Source organism: Ranitomeya variabilis, chromosome 4 (genome assembly GCF_051348905.1).
Source record: "Ranitomeya variabilis isolate aRanVar5 chromosome 4, aRanVar5.hap1, whole genome shotgun sequence".
Lineage (NCBI taxonomy): Eukaryota > Metazoa > Chordata > Amphibia > Anura > Dendrobatidae > Ranitomeya > Ranitomeya variabilis.
Genome location: NC_135235.1, coordinates 205105733 through 205123595, shown reverse-complemented (window position 1 = coordinate 205123595; position 17863 = coordinate 205105733). Strand labels below are relative to the sequence as shown.

The window sequence follows — 17863 nt, the reverse complement described above, 5'->3', positions numbered from 1 at the left end:
TATTTTTCCTTTTTTTAACCGAAAAAAAATGCCAATTTTTCTTCTTTTTTTTTTTAGAGCTCCCCAGCCCCCTACTAAAAGCTCACATTCCTCAGGGGGACAGAAAAAAACCGAAACTTGTACAAATAAAAGTTAGAACAACCGGGGAGGGGGGTGGAATGCGTATGCAATGTACCTGGAATGTAGCAAGTCTAGCACTGCAAGCAGAAACTTGGTACACATTAACTAGACTTTGGCACTGATAGAACTTGTAATAGGGCTCTTCAATGCACAAAGAAAAACTTTAAAAGAGCCTAAAAAGTGCGTAATTATTATTTCTTAAAGGGACAGTTCACAAAAATGTGTTTCGACACATAGAATTTCTTTTTTTCCTGCAAGTAAAGGATCAATCGTAATACAAATGTGTTTGGCTATTTGTTACTATTATTAAGAAAATTATCTATTGTTTAAATAAAGTTTTTGTGTAACATGTTGTTTTTTTAGGGTCTTTTTTCTTTTTTTGTCAATTTTTTTCATATCATGATATTTATTTTTTTAAAAATTGTAATCCTGCAATTTTCAAACTGGACACTAGGGCTTTTTTTTTTAGTTTCATGCTTCCTGTCCTCTCAGGTAGAGGTTTCAGCAGGTTTCTTATCATCAGAGGCGAGATTACAGTGACAGATAATACCTCTATACACAGCTGATAGCACAGGATCCACCAATCACCAATCACAATAGGCCATGTCGCAGCTGACCCTGCTCTGCCTCCCTTCACAATGACCTTTGCACACACTCATTAGATGCTTCAATTGGGTTGGATTCTGACTATTGTGGCTAATGTACATGTGTTGTTTCCTGAAATAACAGGAAGTTAGAGTCTAAGAAAGCCCCAGTGGCCAATGTGAGAACTGCAAGATTTTTATTATTATTTATGTTTAATACATTTAACATAAAAACCTGATTAAAAAACAATTTCTAATTATAGCTTCTCTTTAAAAGAATTCTGTTTTTTGCTTTGTAATCTGAGAGGAGCATGATGTAGGTGCAGAGAACTTTATTCCAATAACGTGTCACTTTCTCAGCAGATTCCTGTAGTTTTAATACAATTAGTGTTTTATCAGCAGGAGATTAATACTGGGTGTCGCGTGCCAGGCAGTCCAGCTAATCTGTTTAACCCCGCCCTCACCACTGATTGGCAGCTGTGCACAGTGTACACAAAAGCTGCCAGTCAGTGGTGTGGGCGGGGTTATACAGGGCTCAGCATTCGAGCTATGCTAGATCTACAGCAAAAAAATCAGGGATTTTATCAAAACTGCATCAAGCAGCCCAGTAAGTGACACATCGCCAAAATCAGGGTCTTTGCCCCTACATCATGCTGTTCTCAGATTACCGAGCAAAAACCTTTTGACAGATTCCCTTTAATTTAGGTCTGGCATTGGAGTAAATTATTTGTCAATAACATGTATTTCTTATGGATTGATTCACAAATAACATGTTAGAGCTTTAAGGCAAACAAATTAGATGTATTGTCAGATGATATATTTTGTATGGAGACATCCCCGATTCTCCCTACAGATAATGTCAGTGGAGAAAAGGAATTTTAACAGCCGATACAGAGATAAGATGCTGCCCAATTATTGTGCCGGTGGCTTTCGCAAACACAGAATCACCTAGTACATTAGCAAAACCATCACAATCTTAAAAAGGGTGGTCTTTTTATAGGCTGTTCCTTTAAGATTGCAGGCGCTGTAGGGTGTCCGCGAAAGTGGAAGATGCTCCTATGAAGTGAGGGAGAACTTGCTGCTCACCTAAATGACCTGAAGAAGGTGTGAGACATAGTGACCTTATAACCAATTATGGACCTTGTGCCCCCATGTTCTTTGCGGAGGGCCCATGACAGTCACATATACGACGTCTAGTCCCCATAATGATGACAGCCATAATCCCACTGTGACAATAAATGCATAAATAATGTACATGATACATGAGTCTGTCTCACATGAATAAGAGTATACATATCATCAAAGAAGACCATGGAGTTACTATGAGGCACCTGGAGAAAAGGCGTTTTGCCCCCATTCAACCTCTGTGGAAAATCCGCATGGTTATTTATGGCATAACTCCCAAATATCCCAGATCCAGTGGGATAGTCCCGCATTTCAGGAGCTGTCCCACTGTACAGGGAGGTAAGGGGTATGCGCTGACCTCAAATGTATCTGGGTTGTCTGGATACAGATGCAGTTGAGTACAGCGGTGGATCAGGGAATCGTCAGATATGTCTCTGTTCCACAATTCCATCTATTTAGAATCTGGAAGGACCTTAAGTCACGAGACTGGTCAGCAAAGAGCAGCTGTGATTCGCTGGCTAGTGGGGTGCTGTGTATGGGGGGGGGGCATTTTATGGTGGGGTATCATGTTGTATAGTGGGGAATGTGAGGGCATTATTCTGTGTGTATCAGTAGGGGGCATATTATGGTGAAATGGAATAGTAGACATCGTAATGTTTGTGTGGGGGGAATATGGGGGCATCATACTGTGTGTGTGGAGAGCTGTATGGACATCATACTGTGTGGGGGCAGTGAGCATAATAATATATGTGAAGGAGTTTACTGTGGGAACATCAACGTGTGTATGGGGTATTTATTGTGGAAGCATCATACTGTAAGTGGAGTCATCAGACAGTGTTGTCAGGGTCTGTGGGGACATCATGCTGTAAGTGAGGTGGAATGTACTGAGCGTGGGGGCATCATACTGTATGTGAGATGGAATGTACTGAGCATGGGGGCATCATACTATGTGGGGGCATCATACTGTATGTGAGATGGAATGTACTGAGTGTGGGGGGCATCATACTGGGTGTGGGGGCATCTTACTGTATGTCAGGTGGAATATACTGGGCATGAGGGTATCATTGTGGGGGTATATTATATTCTATGGGGGAGGTTGGGTTATATACTATGGGGGAGGTTGTGTTATATACTATGGGGGGCTGCATTATATTCTATGGGGGGCTACATTATATATTATGGGGAGGTGGGCTGTATTATATTCTATGGGGTTACATTATACTCTGTGGGGTGGCTGCATTATACTCTGTGGGGTGGCTGCATTATACTCTGTGGTTGCCGCATTATATTCTATAGGGTGGTGGCTACATTATACTATATGTGGGCTGCATTATACTGTATCGAGGACTATGGGGAATATGTTATACTATATGAAGAACTATGGGGTGCATTATACAATGGGAAGTTAATTGTACTACATGGATGACTATGGCGGTGCATTATACTATATGGAGCACTATGAGGAGTGTATTATGCTATATGGAGGACTATGAGGAGTGTATTATACTATGTGGAGGACTGAGCAGTGTATTTTAATATATGGAGGACTATAGGGAGTGTATTATACTATATGGAGGACTGTGGAGCACATTATAATATATGGAGGACTATGGGGTGTATTTTACTAAACAAGTAAAATGCTGCATATTCAGATTGTTTTTGCCGGAACAAAAATCATTGTTCTCAGCAGCACATCGCCGCTGTAAACTGTAGATGTGCTGCTGATAACATGATACTGTATGGGGATCGGTTAGTGATCTGTTAGTGATCGTTCTGTCCCATCATTCTTTCTCAGACGGTGGAAAGAGGCCGGGAAACAAGTGTTGAACAACTTCAGTATTGTCGATCAAACTCATTTAGCGGCCTGAACTCAGTGCTTGTAAATACAACCGAAATGCTTTTGTGTGATGTGCAATATGTTAGCATTTTGGGCCCCATTTTAAACTTTGCCTAGGCGTAGGGCCCCACTTTGCCTAAACCGGCCCTGCCTACAAGTGTACAAAGATATTATACAGTCACCATGTGACAAGTGGGCCCGTGTAACTTCAAATGCCAGGGCTGAATGTTAGTCCCAGTCCGGCCCTGATACTGGGTGTGGGGGCATCATACTGTGTGGGGGCATCATACTGTGTGGGGGCATCATGTGATGGAATGTACTGAGTGTGGGGGCATCATACTGTATGTGTGATGGAATAAACTGAGTGTGGGTGCATCATACTGTGGGGGCATCATACTGTATGTGTGATGGAATGTACTGAGTGTGGGGACCTCTCGTGTCTCCCTTTTTCCACATAGTTTGTAAGCTTGCGAGCAGGGCCCTCATTCCTCTTGGTATCTATTTTGAACTGTGTTTTTGTTACGCTGTAATATCTATTGTCTGTACAAATCCCCTCTATAATTTGTAAAGCGCTGCGGAATATGTATATAAATAAAATTATTATTCTTATCATACTGTGGGGGCATGATACTGTATGTGTGATGGAAAGTACTGGGTGTGGGGGCATCATACTGTATGTGTGATGGAATGTCCTGGGTGAGGGGGCATCATACTGAGTGTGGGGGCATCATACTGTGGGGGCATCATACTGTATGTGTGTTGGAATTTACTGGGTGTGGGGGCATCATACTGATTATGGGAGTATCATACTATGTGGGAGGGACTCTTTGGGGGTCATTAAGGTTCAGGAACACTAATGGGCTTCAGTAGTTAGAGTATTTCATTGTGGGCACATAAAAAGGATTTGGCAAGGTCATGGGCGTGGCTTATTGTGAAATAAAAATTGCTGCGGTGTCCAGTTAGTATGTGTCCTACTTTCATGACCTTCAGAGATATGAATTTGGATAAATGATAATCGGCCCAGGATCCTGGAAAGAATGTGGGACAGGAAACAAATACCAGGCCCTTCAGTCCTGGGGATAAAACTTATCACTATGATGGTAAGCCCGGTTTGGACTTCGTCTTCAGGCCCCCTTCTTCTATGTGCATCACTAAAGATGACATGACTTAAAGGGGCCTATCTCTTACCATAATTTGTGTTACCGGGGTAAATGCAGCTGTTGCCCTGAATCCGGCGTTGTTTTTCCTTTGTTCCTGCTCCTCTCTGATCCTGAGCTATGGCCATCTCTTCTCCATTTAATCATTTTTTTTTTATCCAGTTGGGCGTAGTCCTCAATATTCTATTATGGAACCCTGCCCACTTGGCTAAAAAGGCTAGATTTACAAACAGGAAAGAAAGGGCCATATCTCAGGAACGGAGAGGCGTAGAGACAAAAGAAAAATAGCATCGGATTCAGGAGAACAGTGGAATTTACACCAGGTAACAAAAATGATACATTTTAAGTGTCAGATCCTCTTTAATGCACCCAAATGGATTCATCTGAATTTGCCACTGCTGACCCTGAAGTGATTATCATGTTTCGAGCTGAGAAAATAGAAGTCTATCGCCTTGGGAAGTCATTCCAGTGATTTTACTGGTGAACTTGCCAGAGTCTGTTGGAAAAGAACGCGATGTTCAGAAATGGAGATTATAATACTCCGTTGAAAATGAAAGCACGTCCGCCGCTCGAGGAGCACAATCAGCTTTATTTCAGGCGTGATAACATCATTTTAAGAAAACCAGCTGAGAAATTCAATCAAATATTTGTGTTGTGGGAAGCCGCAATTACTCAGTACCCGTCTAAGTAACATAATGGGGGGCATTGTTGTATTGTTCTGTGTAACTGTGGCTGAAAAGCTGATGAGCCGCCAACGGCAAACATCTCTGCCGACGAATCCGGGGTCATATCAGGAGGGAAGGAATCGATTTAGAGAAGTGAGATAAATCCACACGTCACTGCACTGGTTTATGTACGAAATCCTCTTATTAATGGGACATTGGACTTATTTCATTGATGGCATTATCATAAGTAGAGGATTGATCAAAGGAAACGGAACAATGAAGATCAAATGCTTATATAGATATTTTGGGAAGTTTCTCATTTTATTTGCATTTTCGTTGACTGAGATGGTGGATAATATTCAGCATTTCTGAAATCTATGATACATTTTCCTTTGGAGCCATGTATTTTGCATTGCATATTTTTTATTCAATGTAGCTTACCTAAACAAAAAAAATTCTCCAACTGGTCTTGATTAAAAATGTTCTACCAGTTTGTGTTTACAGCTTCCGTGCTGTCCTATGTGTTTCCATGGTAAAAGACTACAAATTGATCTTGTGTAGTCTGATGCCGGAGACGTGCTTCCTTCCATCTGTCTTCTTCTTCTTGTTAGATACTTTAAAAAATGTTTTATTAAATTTCAGCAATATCAGCTGATCCAGATAGGGAACAGCCAAATTGTTATGTCCGTGATGGTTTGCTGGGGAAGCAGCTGTTCCCCCGGCAAAATCAACTAATTTGTTATTGGGCAATTTGAAAACTCCAGCGAAACCTGTATGCTGAGGTTCTTGGCCATGTTGTGTACATATCACGGCCACCACGTGAACCCCCAAAATGGCCTTACCCTAAAGAAACATCAGAGATTGTGACATCAGGTTCACTGAAGAGTCAACATCAAGACCACCCTCAAGAATAGAATGGTTTTGCAGGTGGAGACCAAAAACAGTTCCTCTCTCTTTCTGAGTGACTCATCCCTAGTTTAGCCTTTTGCTAGTGTCCTTGCCATTACTGGTAGAAAGAGGCATTAGCTACAGCACATTCAGGTTGCACAGGTAGTCAACTTACACCAGGATGGCACATCCATAAGTGCAGTCACAAGATGGTTTGCTATGTCTCCAAAGACAATCTCCAAGAACACTGAGCAGATATCGTGGCGCTGGGCATTACTTGAGAAGAGCCAGACAGGGATGTAGAAGACCACCAACCTAGAAGAAGGACAGATATCTTCTCCTTTGTGTATTGAGGATCACTTCCAGAGGTGTACCTGATGACCTCATGAGTCTACTGGTGTTCATGTTTCTGACCTAGTGTCTGAAGCTGACCTCATGAGGATGGCATGAGGGACTGGTATCCTGTAGTTGGACCAGTGCTCATATCTCAGCACCATACAGCTTAATTTTCATTCGGCAGAGAACACCAGAAGCAGCAGGACGTTCTCGTCAGAGTTGCGAGCAGGTTTACATTGAGCACATGTGACCAACATGAAAGTCTTGAGAGATCATAGTGAACGTTATGCTGTCTGCAATATTATCCAGCAAGACCCATTAGGGAGTGGCTCAATGTGACAGCCAATGGTATTCCAACTTCTGGTAGTTTCTAGGAAATCCTCATATCCATTGGCAGACCTTACGATGGTGCAGTAGGATCTGGTTCCTCCTGGTGCAGGAAAATGCCTGGTTTCATGTGACCACAGTGTGCAGGCAGTTCCTAGATGATGAAGACATGGATTCCATTGACCAAAACTCTGTTTTCATTTCACAATCTAGATCTTGTGCACTTTTGATGCACAAATTTCTTATCTCCAGCCCTGGAATTTACATCTCAAGCACAAAAAGCTCTAAAAATGAAATGGTGGCTAGCCAAGACAAGGTGTGTACTTGATGGATACCAAAGCATATGCCTTCACGATCCCCAGACCTGAATCCAATTGACCAAACCTCTGAGACATCATGTATCAGTGACACCATATCAGTGACACCATTAAGTAGTGCCGCAGTTCATCAAGGGGCTCAGTGATACCCAGATCCAAGTCTGGGATGAGATCCCCTCAGGAGACCATCAGCCATTATATCAGCTATGTTGGGAATGCATACAGTCTCCTTGGAGCCATATATACTACTCACATTATTAGCTTTTTGTGATGAAATTCACACAATTTGGATCCACCTGTGGTTTAAAATTTTTACTTTGATTTTCAGGATGATTTGGATTTCAGGTCTCAAATGGTTGATGATTTTGGTTTCCATTGACCAATGATGATTATTGTTCTGAACGAATTACACAATTTGGATCCGTAAACTTGAATCTTTCTATCATCGAGATCCAATGTGAGATTTACTGTAACTGTTCCTAACATGTAGCACAGGATAGACAAGGGGTTGGCCGGGTCCACATGTAGGAAAGCCAAAAGGTGTAATTGGCCATGGACTTACATCATCATAACCAACATTCGACAAATTTGCTGGTCATTTGGATATTGCCGGAGGAGGCACTAGTGAGGCTAGAGTTGACATGCTATGACTATGTAACCCTTCCCTGAGATGAACTAGATGTGAACATTATCTCTGGCACCAAAAAGTGGATCTCAAAAGATTCTGTAATAAAATTGAGGGCGTCCAGGGTAGCCAAAACAAGGACTGAACTTGAGGGATACCAAAGCATCTGCAAGAAAGCAACCAAGTCTCAGCTACATTGTGTGCATATTGTTTGGGCAATAAATAGAGAGTACGACACAAATGACCTTCCGTGACTTCAATAGTGGCCTTTATGTGCACTGGGTGGATAGCATTTTGTCTCAAGAGACTCGTGATTGATAAGAGATTACTTGAACAAACCCTAAACCTTCCATTTTAAGGTCATCATCATATCAATTGTTTCCGGAGCTCTTCAACATACCAGTGAGGTTGTGTAAGTGAGCGCATTGAGTAATCCTCCATGTTTTATAGTGAGAATCTTATAAGAATGAGGAAATTAGATTTTTCGATTAGTAAATAATTAGTCAATCCAAACAGTGATAAGGTTTTTTTTTAGATAAGGTTGATGTCTCCAGTAACAGATGGATGGAAAATTTGCCAGGCAAATTGGTAATGGTCAATCTGACCTGTTGGACTTCTCTCATGCTGCACTAATATATTTTGCAAAACTCACTGCCCTTAACATTTCCGGGATGAAAATTCCATCCAATAGCTGCCAGATGAATGCTTATCCGACTCTTAAGCCTAAAAAACTTCCCATACACATTGATGAAGGATTTGGCCTACCGTGAAAGTGTTTTCAATGGAAAGAGGGAAGAAGCCTGCTGCCACCTATTTCTTGAGGGAAAAAAAGGATTGGGTATTTTGAAACTCAATATCCCTTTATCCTCCGAGATAGGCCAAAGGAACATGAGGCAAACGTTTCGATCCAATGTGTATGGCTGTAATAAGCAGGAGTAAAAAGGAGGCACCGCTCATGGCACAGTGATGGGGGATTGTGGACCCACATGTGATGGCAGGGCACACTATACCTCTGTTTCTGTATGTCTTATGAAGGTCTGAAGATGCAGTTCGAAATGTCACATACAAACTTTGGATTGCCTAAACATTAAAAAATCAACATGAACCATGTCTGAGAGTTGGCATCTCCATGTGTAAAGACAAACATGAATCCCAACTTCCTGGATCCAGCAAACTCACCCGAATTTGGGGAGGTCTCACAAAAAGTCAGGGGTATCTGACATGATGGTGGAGCAGAGAACCAACAGGTCCTACTTCCACTCTTCAGTCTATGTAAAGACTGAAGGTCCTACCAAGACCTCTGGGCCAGGTGACATTCTCAGGTTACATGACTACGTAGCAGAAGAAGAGGAGGACACAGGCAAGAGGTGTGTATGTAATATAATGATGTGTGTGCATATATGCGTGTCATATACATATGCAAAACGGAATATATATATATATATATATATATATATATATATATATATATACATACAAAAAATGGAAGGAATTTTGTAATATATTCACCACTGTGAACAAATCCTCCAGACTGCGGTACAGGCCTGGACAAACTTCCAACTTACAGACAGATCCTGGGTGTGGGTGATATCTACGCAGACATGCACTTCCATAGATTGAGCAAGAGGGCAGAGACATTGACCAACAATGAGGGAAACACACCTGCGGTGACGTTGCAGGGGACCTATTTTGGTGTTGCCAAGGTATGTATTTTTTGGTGTGTATTTTGGTGTTGCAGAGCTATGTATGTTTTCATGGAGCAGAGCTGTGTGTATTTTGATGTTGTAGTCGTGTACCTTTTCATGTAGCAGAGCTGTGTATTTTGATGTTGCAGAGCTGTGTACCTTTTCATGTTGCAGAGCTATGTGTTATTGTAGCAGAGCTGTATGTATTTAGATGTTACAGAGCGATGTATGGTTCCATGTAGCAGAGCTGTATGTATTTTGATGTTGCTGAACTGTGTATTAATGTAACAGAGCTGTGTGTATTTTGATGGTGCAGAGTTGTGTACCTTTTCATGTAGCAGAGCTATGTGTTAATGTAGCAGAGCTGTGTGTATTTTGATGGTGCAGAGTTGTGCACCTTTTCATGTATTCATGTAGCAGAGCTGTGTGTTAATGTAGCAGAGCTGTGTATTTTGATGGTGCAGAGTTGTGCACCTTTTCATGTAGCAGAGCTGTGTGTTAATGTAGCAGAGCTGTGTGTATTTTGATGGTGCAGAGTTGTGCACCTTTTCATGTATTCATGTAGCAGAGCTGTGTGTTAATGTTGCAGAACTTTGTGTGTTGCTGTTGCAGAACTGTGTGTACATATAGCAGAGTGTTGTATGCCTTATAATTGGGGAACTCTTATAATGTTGGGGAGGAAATGAGGATTCTGTATCCTTTACATAGAGGTCATAGACAACAGTTGTCTTGTAAAGAACCGGAACAAAGGAATAAATCCAATGATGGTTTAGATTTATTTCATCTTTTTTGCATCAGCTATAGAATTTTATATAGAAACCATAGAAACATTGAATTTGTGGTTAATAGTAATGCATAATATAGCTTATAAACAAAGGGTTAACTCATTAGTCAGGCTTACAGCAGCCGAGTCTAACGTGACCAGTCACAAGTTTAGAGAAATGCCAGCCTCACATGACTTTTCTCACATCATCATCTGACAAAATAGCATCAGATTAAATATAATGCACAGAGCAGAAGAGCACAAAAAACCCACCGAAACAACTAAAAAATAAATTTGTGCTTCATTTTTATCACCATCGTCCACAGAAAAAGGCTGCCAATAATACTACCGCACCACAAGGGGGCGCTGTTTAAACCCATATCATATTGAGTTGGCAAAACTCTCTGGCGTTGGGGTCACAAACGAAATTTTACATCGGATCCGATATATGGAGAGCAACATATATATAATAAATAGACCATTGATGGCTCACGTAATTATGCTACAGTGTTTGAGAAGACGTTTTGCATTTAAGGGCTACGTGGCTAAATAAATTTACAAATGAGATAGGTAATATAAAGGTGAAATAACGGTTTATGGGAGGAAGCTATTTTGCTAATTACCTTTATGGGTACATTCCCACCTAGTAAAACAGTAACAGAAGTAAAAATATAGCACAAGACCACATAGAGGTTAATGGAACTGTTCATACAAGCAGGTTATTTGGTTTTTTTTATGATCTGTGTGTCTGTTCCTTTTAACCCAATGTATGACCTATTCTCAACTGTTTTTAAGGAACAGAAGCGGCCATCCAAGTCTACAGGTGGAAAAATCGGAAGCCCTCCATTGTTATAGTGACAATGAAAAATATGTTCTGCTTATTTAAAAAAATGACGGAGAAAAAAAAATGCTGGATAGAAGTAAAGTGACTGGCAGAGGGGAGAAAAATGGTCATTTTTTGTGGACGGAAGAAGGGAAGCTGATGTGTGAATGTGCCCTTACGGTAGCAGCACCGTGCATGAAAGATTAAAGGGCACCGGTCACCAGGTTCTCCCATGATAAACTATGGCCACCACCTTGTTCCGCCTCTTTTATAGAAGTTTAGAAATCTGTATTTAAGCCCCCATCCTCCTCTGCAGGTCCCAAAAAATACCTTTTATAATCCCCCATAAGGCATGGTCTGGTCTTGCTTCGGCGCCTCCTTAATCCCCCCAGAGAGGCTCTGGACTGGGGTCTAATTGAAATACTGATTTGGCTTTTATCCTACGTCCTATTGCAAGACTCGTTAAAGGGTTGATTGTGACTTGTAGGATCGCTACTCCCAACAGGTGGCGCTATAGAGTTCAAGTCCTCTTTTTTCTCTGAAGAGGCAATTTGCATATATATTAAATTCTGTAAGCAAAATACAAAATAGAAACTTAGCAATTCTCCCTTTGGTCACTGGGGCTTTTTTAGACTCTAAGTTTTTTTCTTTCATGAAAAAATACATGCACATTAGCCACAATGTTCAGACTCCGACCCTATCTTTTGTATTGAAGCATCTAAAGAGCGTGTGCGTTGGTCTTTATGAGGGGAGGGGAAACAGGAAGCTGTGACATTACCTATTGTGATCTGTAGAATAGGAGATAACTTGCTGGTTCCTATGGGTCTGACCTTGTGACCACCAACAATGCCGAGAATGGGGCTATGCAACTCCATCTCCATCAGAGCTGAGGTGCGCATGCGCGGTCTCTGCAACACTCCATGTCTTTGTTATTTCCGGAAAAAGCTAGGCGCAATGATCAGCAGCCCATAGAAAACGTATGGAGCAGAGGCCGATCATGAGTATTTCCTCTCCATGCAGGATGTGGCTGCTGGGCCCCATTTTTACAGTTCCAGAGCGTCAATCTCGGAATCGATTGGGGTCCAAGCGGTGATACCACCAGCAATCAGCAAATATTCCCCTATCCCATGTCTTTGTGGAAATAATCCTTTTACACTAAGTGCTGTTCCCCGATGCCGGGTGCCGAAAACCGCTTTCATCATTCTCCCCTGCTTTGCTGGCGTTTAGCGCAAGCAGGGAAGAATGATGAGAGTTATATTCAACTGATAACAGCGAGAGCAGGCGGCAGCTGATGGGACCTCTACTCCCATCAGCCTACACCTGCTGACGCTAATAACAGTGAGAGCAGGAGTGGCTGATGGGAGTATTCATCATCCCCCGCCTGCGCTATAAATAAATAAAACGGCATGGGTTCCCCTGTGTTTTTGATAACCAGCCAGGCAAAACTGACAGCTGCGGGCTGCAACCCTCACCTGTCAGCATTAGCAAGGTTGGTTAGAGTAGTCCCCATGCTGTATTTTTAAAATAAATAATTTTAAAAAATGGTTTGGAGTCCGCCCAATATTTGACAACCAGCCAAGCTAAAGCAGTCAGCTGCAGGCTGGTGTTCTCAGGCTGTCATGGGAGATATATTTTCAGCTTCATAGCAAGCGGACAAATACAATACATTCACTCACATCACTGTAAGGCCATTCTAACCCCTCCAACTTAATATCGGCAGATGGATGATACTATCCGGGCCATGTTTCATCTCTACAGACAGGTAAAATCACGATAAGAAACATGACAACAATATCTACTGCCTGCGACCTTCAGGGGGGAAAGATATCCTGTAAGTTGGGGATCTCATAAAATTCTGAAAGACCCAGCACATCCTACAACCAGTGCCACATGAGCTCACCAAGGTGGAGGTATGTGGGCATAGCCTTCAGCTAACAAAATGCAGAATTTGGGTGTTTGTCTTTGGTCATTCTGGAAGACGTAGAGCGCGGTGAGTGTTCCATTTTCCAAATCAGAGTGTTTCCCCGCCATAAAGATAAGAACCATTCCTGCAACGTCAGGTTTAATAAACTCTCTTTCATTATTCCTTTTCATTTTAAGCAATTGTATATACCGCATTGTGTTGTTCCCATTTTGCATTATCTTTGTAGTTTTTTTTTATAAACACTGTCTATCTTTCTGGATTAAATATATAAAATTTGACAGCTCTGTTCCTCTTAGGCTACTTTCACACTGGCGTTAACTGCATTACGTCGCAATGCGTCGTTTTGCTGAAAAAACGCATCCTGCAAAAGTGCTTGCAGGATGCGTTTTTTCTGCATTGACTAACATTAGCGACGCATTTGCGACGCAATGACACACGTCGCAACCGTCGTGCGACGGTTGCGCCGTGCTATGGCGGACCGTCGGGAGAAAAAAAGGTTACATGTAACGCTTTTTGCTCCCGACGGTCCGCTTTTTCCGACCGCGCATGCGCGGCCGGAACTCCGCCCCCACCTCCCCGCACTTCCCCGCACCTCACAATGGGGCAGCGGATGCCCTGGAAAAATGCATCCGCTGCCCCCGTTGTGCGGCGGAGACAACGCTACCGTCGGGAACCTCGGCCCGACGCACCGCGACGGGCCGAGCCCGACGCTAGTGTGAAAGTAGCCTTACTCTGTTAACCGCACCCTTAAAGCCATATGCTACCTGTAAGGGCTGTCCCACACATCCAGATAATTCCGGTACCGGAAAAAATCGGTACCGGAGTTATCCGTGTCCGTGTGCCCGTGAGCTCACATAGGCCATACGTGCGGCACACGTGTGGCGAGTGGGTACCACACGGAGCGTGCAGGAGACAGCGCTAAAGTTTAGCGCTGTCCCCTGCATTGTGCTGAAGCCGCGATTCATATCTTCTGTGCAGCAGCATTTGCTGCATAGAAGATATGAATAATAGTGTTTAAATGAAAGATCTATGTGTCCGCCGCCCCCCCACCCCCTGTGCGCCCCCCCACCCCCTGTGCGCCCCCCCGCTGTTCAGAAAATACTCACCCGCATCCCTCGTTGGCTGTCGCTGCTTTCTGGTCTGGCCGCGGCATCCACTGTATGAGGTCACGTGGGGCCGCTCATTTACAGTCATGAATAGGCGGCTCCACCTCCCATAGGGGCGGAGCTGACTATTCATGATTGCAAATGAGCGGCCCCACGTGACAGGAAGCAGCGACAGCCAACGTGGGAGCGGGTGAGTATTTTCTGAACAGCGGGGGGGGCGCACAGGGGGTGGGGAGGCGGCGGACAGGTAGATCTTTCATTTAAACACTATTATTCATATCTTCTATGCAGCAAACGCTGCTGCACAGAAGATATGAATCGCGGCTTCAGCACCATGTGGGGGGGACAGCGCTTACTGTAGCGCTGTCTCCTGCACGCCACAGGGACTGCACACGGAGACCGTCCGTGTGTGGTCCGTGTTTTACATGGACCCATTGACTTTAATGGGTCCGTGTAATACGTGCGCTCCCACGAACACTGACATGTCTCCGTGTTTGGCACACGGAGACACGGTCCGCAAAAAAATCAATGACATCTGCACAGATGCATTGATTTTAATGGGTCTACGTGTGTCAGTGTCTCCGGTACGTGAGGAAACTGTCACCTCACGTACCAGAGCCACTGACGTGTGAAACCGGCCTAAGGGCTGTCCCACACGTCCAGATAATTCCGGTACCGGAAACAATCGGTACCGGAATTATCCGTGTCCGTGTGCCCCTGCGTTTCTGGTGAACATCAGTGTGGCACACGTGTGCCGCACGTGTGCCCACTGGGTACCACACGCACCGTGCTGGGTACCACACGTACTACCAGCATCTGGTGCTGAATCCGCAATTCTTATGTTCCCTGCAGCAGCGTTTGCTGCAGAGAAAATATGAATAATATTGTTCAAAATAAAGATCTATGTGTCCCCCGCCCTCCCACCCCCTGTGTGCCCCCCCCACCCCCTGTGCGCCCCCCCGCTGTTCTGAAAATACTCACCCGCTCCCTCGTTGGCTGTCGCTGCTTCCTGGTCTGGCCCCATCTTCTCCTGTATGCGGTCACGTGGGGCCGCTCATTTACAGTCATGAATAGGCGGCTCCACCCCTATGGGAGGTGGAGCCACATATTCATGACTCTAATCGTCGGCCCCACGTGACCGCATACAGTAGAAGGGGCGGCCAGCACAGAACACTGCGAGGGAGGCGGGTGAGTATTTTCAGAACAGCGGGGGGGCGCACAGGGGGTGGGAGGGCGGCGGACACATAGATCTTTATTTTAAACACTATTATTCATATTTTCTCTGCAGCAAACGCTGCTGCAGGGAAAATATGAATCGCGGATTCAGCACCAGTGGGGGGGACAGCGCTTACTGTAGCGCTGTCTCCTGCACGCCACACGGACTGCAAACGGAGAAGGTCCGTGTGTGGTCCGTGTTTTACACGGACCCATTGACTTTAATGGGTCCGTGTAATACGTGCGCTCCCACGAACACTGACATGTCTCCGTGTTTGGCACACGGAGACACGGTCCGCAAAAAATCAATGACATCTGCACAGATGCATTGATTTTTATGGGTCTACGTGTGTCAGTGTCTCCGGTACATGAGGAAACTGTCACCTCACGTACCGGAGCCACTGACGTGTGAAACCGGCCTAAGAGGAACAGAGCTGTCAAATTTTATATATTTAATCCAGAAAGATAGGCAGTAAATACTACTCCGAATGAATATGTTCAATATATAAAAATGGGGAACACAATTTAAAAAATATTTATATATATATATATATATATATATATATATATATATATATATATATATATATATATATATATATAAAAATATTTCCTATTTTGTTTTTACATTTTTCCCAAACATAAAAAAGAAACTTAAAATATGACATAAAAATTAAGCCCCATGTATAGGGAACAAAAGAGGTAAAAATTATTGCAATATGCAAAAAAGGAAAAAAAATTAAAACTGTTTAAAAGCGGAAGTACGATAAAAGCCAAAAATGTGTCTGAGGGTAAAATGACCTAATTATTGGGTTCGAAAAGCTTGGAAATGTTTTATTTTATTTTTTTGCATACACCACATGGAGCAAAAATGCATTGAACGCTTTAATGAAAAATTTAAAAATGGTCCTTTTTCTTCTCCCATGCAAAACCCCCCAAATCAGACGTCTGAATGAGGTCCAAGTCATTCCATAATATGACGTCTGTATAATTTATGAGACGCCTATAACCTGACCTGAAGAACAGAAAAGGCAAAATAAAAAAAAAAGTGACGCCGTCCCCTGAATGCTGCAGAATAATGACCCCTGTCAGTGATGTAATCGCCTTATAATGAGGTAAAACATTGGAAATGAGTTGGGAATTCTGTCTGGAAAGTGAATCCCCGGAGAGGTCGGTTCAGACCTCTAACTCGAGGAGCTTGAGATACTTTGTATTCCCAGAACTTTTCAGTATTTTTTTTAGCTTTTAAAGAAAAATTAGAGAGAATCTGATCGTGTTCAGGGCCCTGAAAACATAAAAGTATGTGACAAAGTCAAGTGCAGGATAAACATGTCATTCCAGAGAAGGACGGAGCAGATTACAGATCTGTCCATTGCGTCCTACACATGTGATCTGATCCTGGGCTCTGTTATTGGAGGATGTATCTACTACGGGGTTCACACCAGACAAATATTATATTTTTTCCATGGGAAAATATATTTTCTGGCTTAAAAAAAAAAAAAGCTCATGCCGCTAATAATTATTTGGAATGTGGAATACGGGATACTTGGGAGCGCTTTCGGATTTGGGCATATACAGAATTGCAACTTGAAACTACTGAGCTTCAATCTAAATTCTATGCCTGACATGTGCCCTCATGTGCCTGACATGTGCCCTCCGACACTGGAGCCTGGGTGAGACTGCTGCCTCTGTACCCCTATATCAATACCCTTGTAGTAGCATAACTGAAATGTGATGGGCCCTTGTACAACATTTGCAACTGGGCACACATATAATGTAATAATATCCCCCACCCTGTTCTAATGTCACCCATCCTGGGTCCCTTCCTAGTATAATGTCCTTCCATCCTGGGCCCTTTCTGGTAATAATGTCCAACATCCGGTGCCCCTTCCAGTAAGATTGGACCCCATCCTTGGGCCCCTTTTAGTAATAATATCCAACATCCTGGGCCCCTTCCTGGTATAATGTCCCCCCACCTTGGCCCCTTTACTGATAACATATCCCCCATCTTGAGCCCCTTCCTGTAATAAGTCCATATCCTGGCTCTGTCCAGGTATAATGTCCCCATTCTGGTCCTCCTTCCTGCCAACATGTCCCTCAACTTGAGCACCTTCTTGTAATAATGTCCCTATCCTGTCTTGTTCCTAGTATAATGTCCCAGCTCGTAGGCCCATCCTGTAATAATGTCCGTATTCTGGCTCCTTCCTGGTATAATATTCCCCATTCTGGGCCCCTTCTAATAATAACGTCCCCCATCCTGTGCCCTTCCAGCTATAATACCCCCCCATCCTGGGCCCCTTCCTGAAATAATTTCCCTATCCAGGCCTCTTCCTGGTCCTGAGCCCCATCTAATAATAATTACCCCC

At 43.4% G+C, this 17863-nt stretch overlaps 1 protein-coding gene across 5 annotated transcripts in view; it reads left to right on the top strand.

Moving 5' to 3' along the window:
• Window positions 1-17863, top strand: part of LOC143770262 (uncharacterized) — a 72032-nt gene that overhangs the window by 49425 nt on the left and 4744 nt on the right. The gene's annotated exons all lie outside the window — the stretch shown is intronic.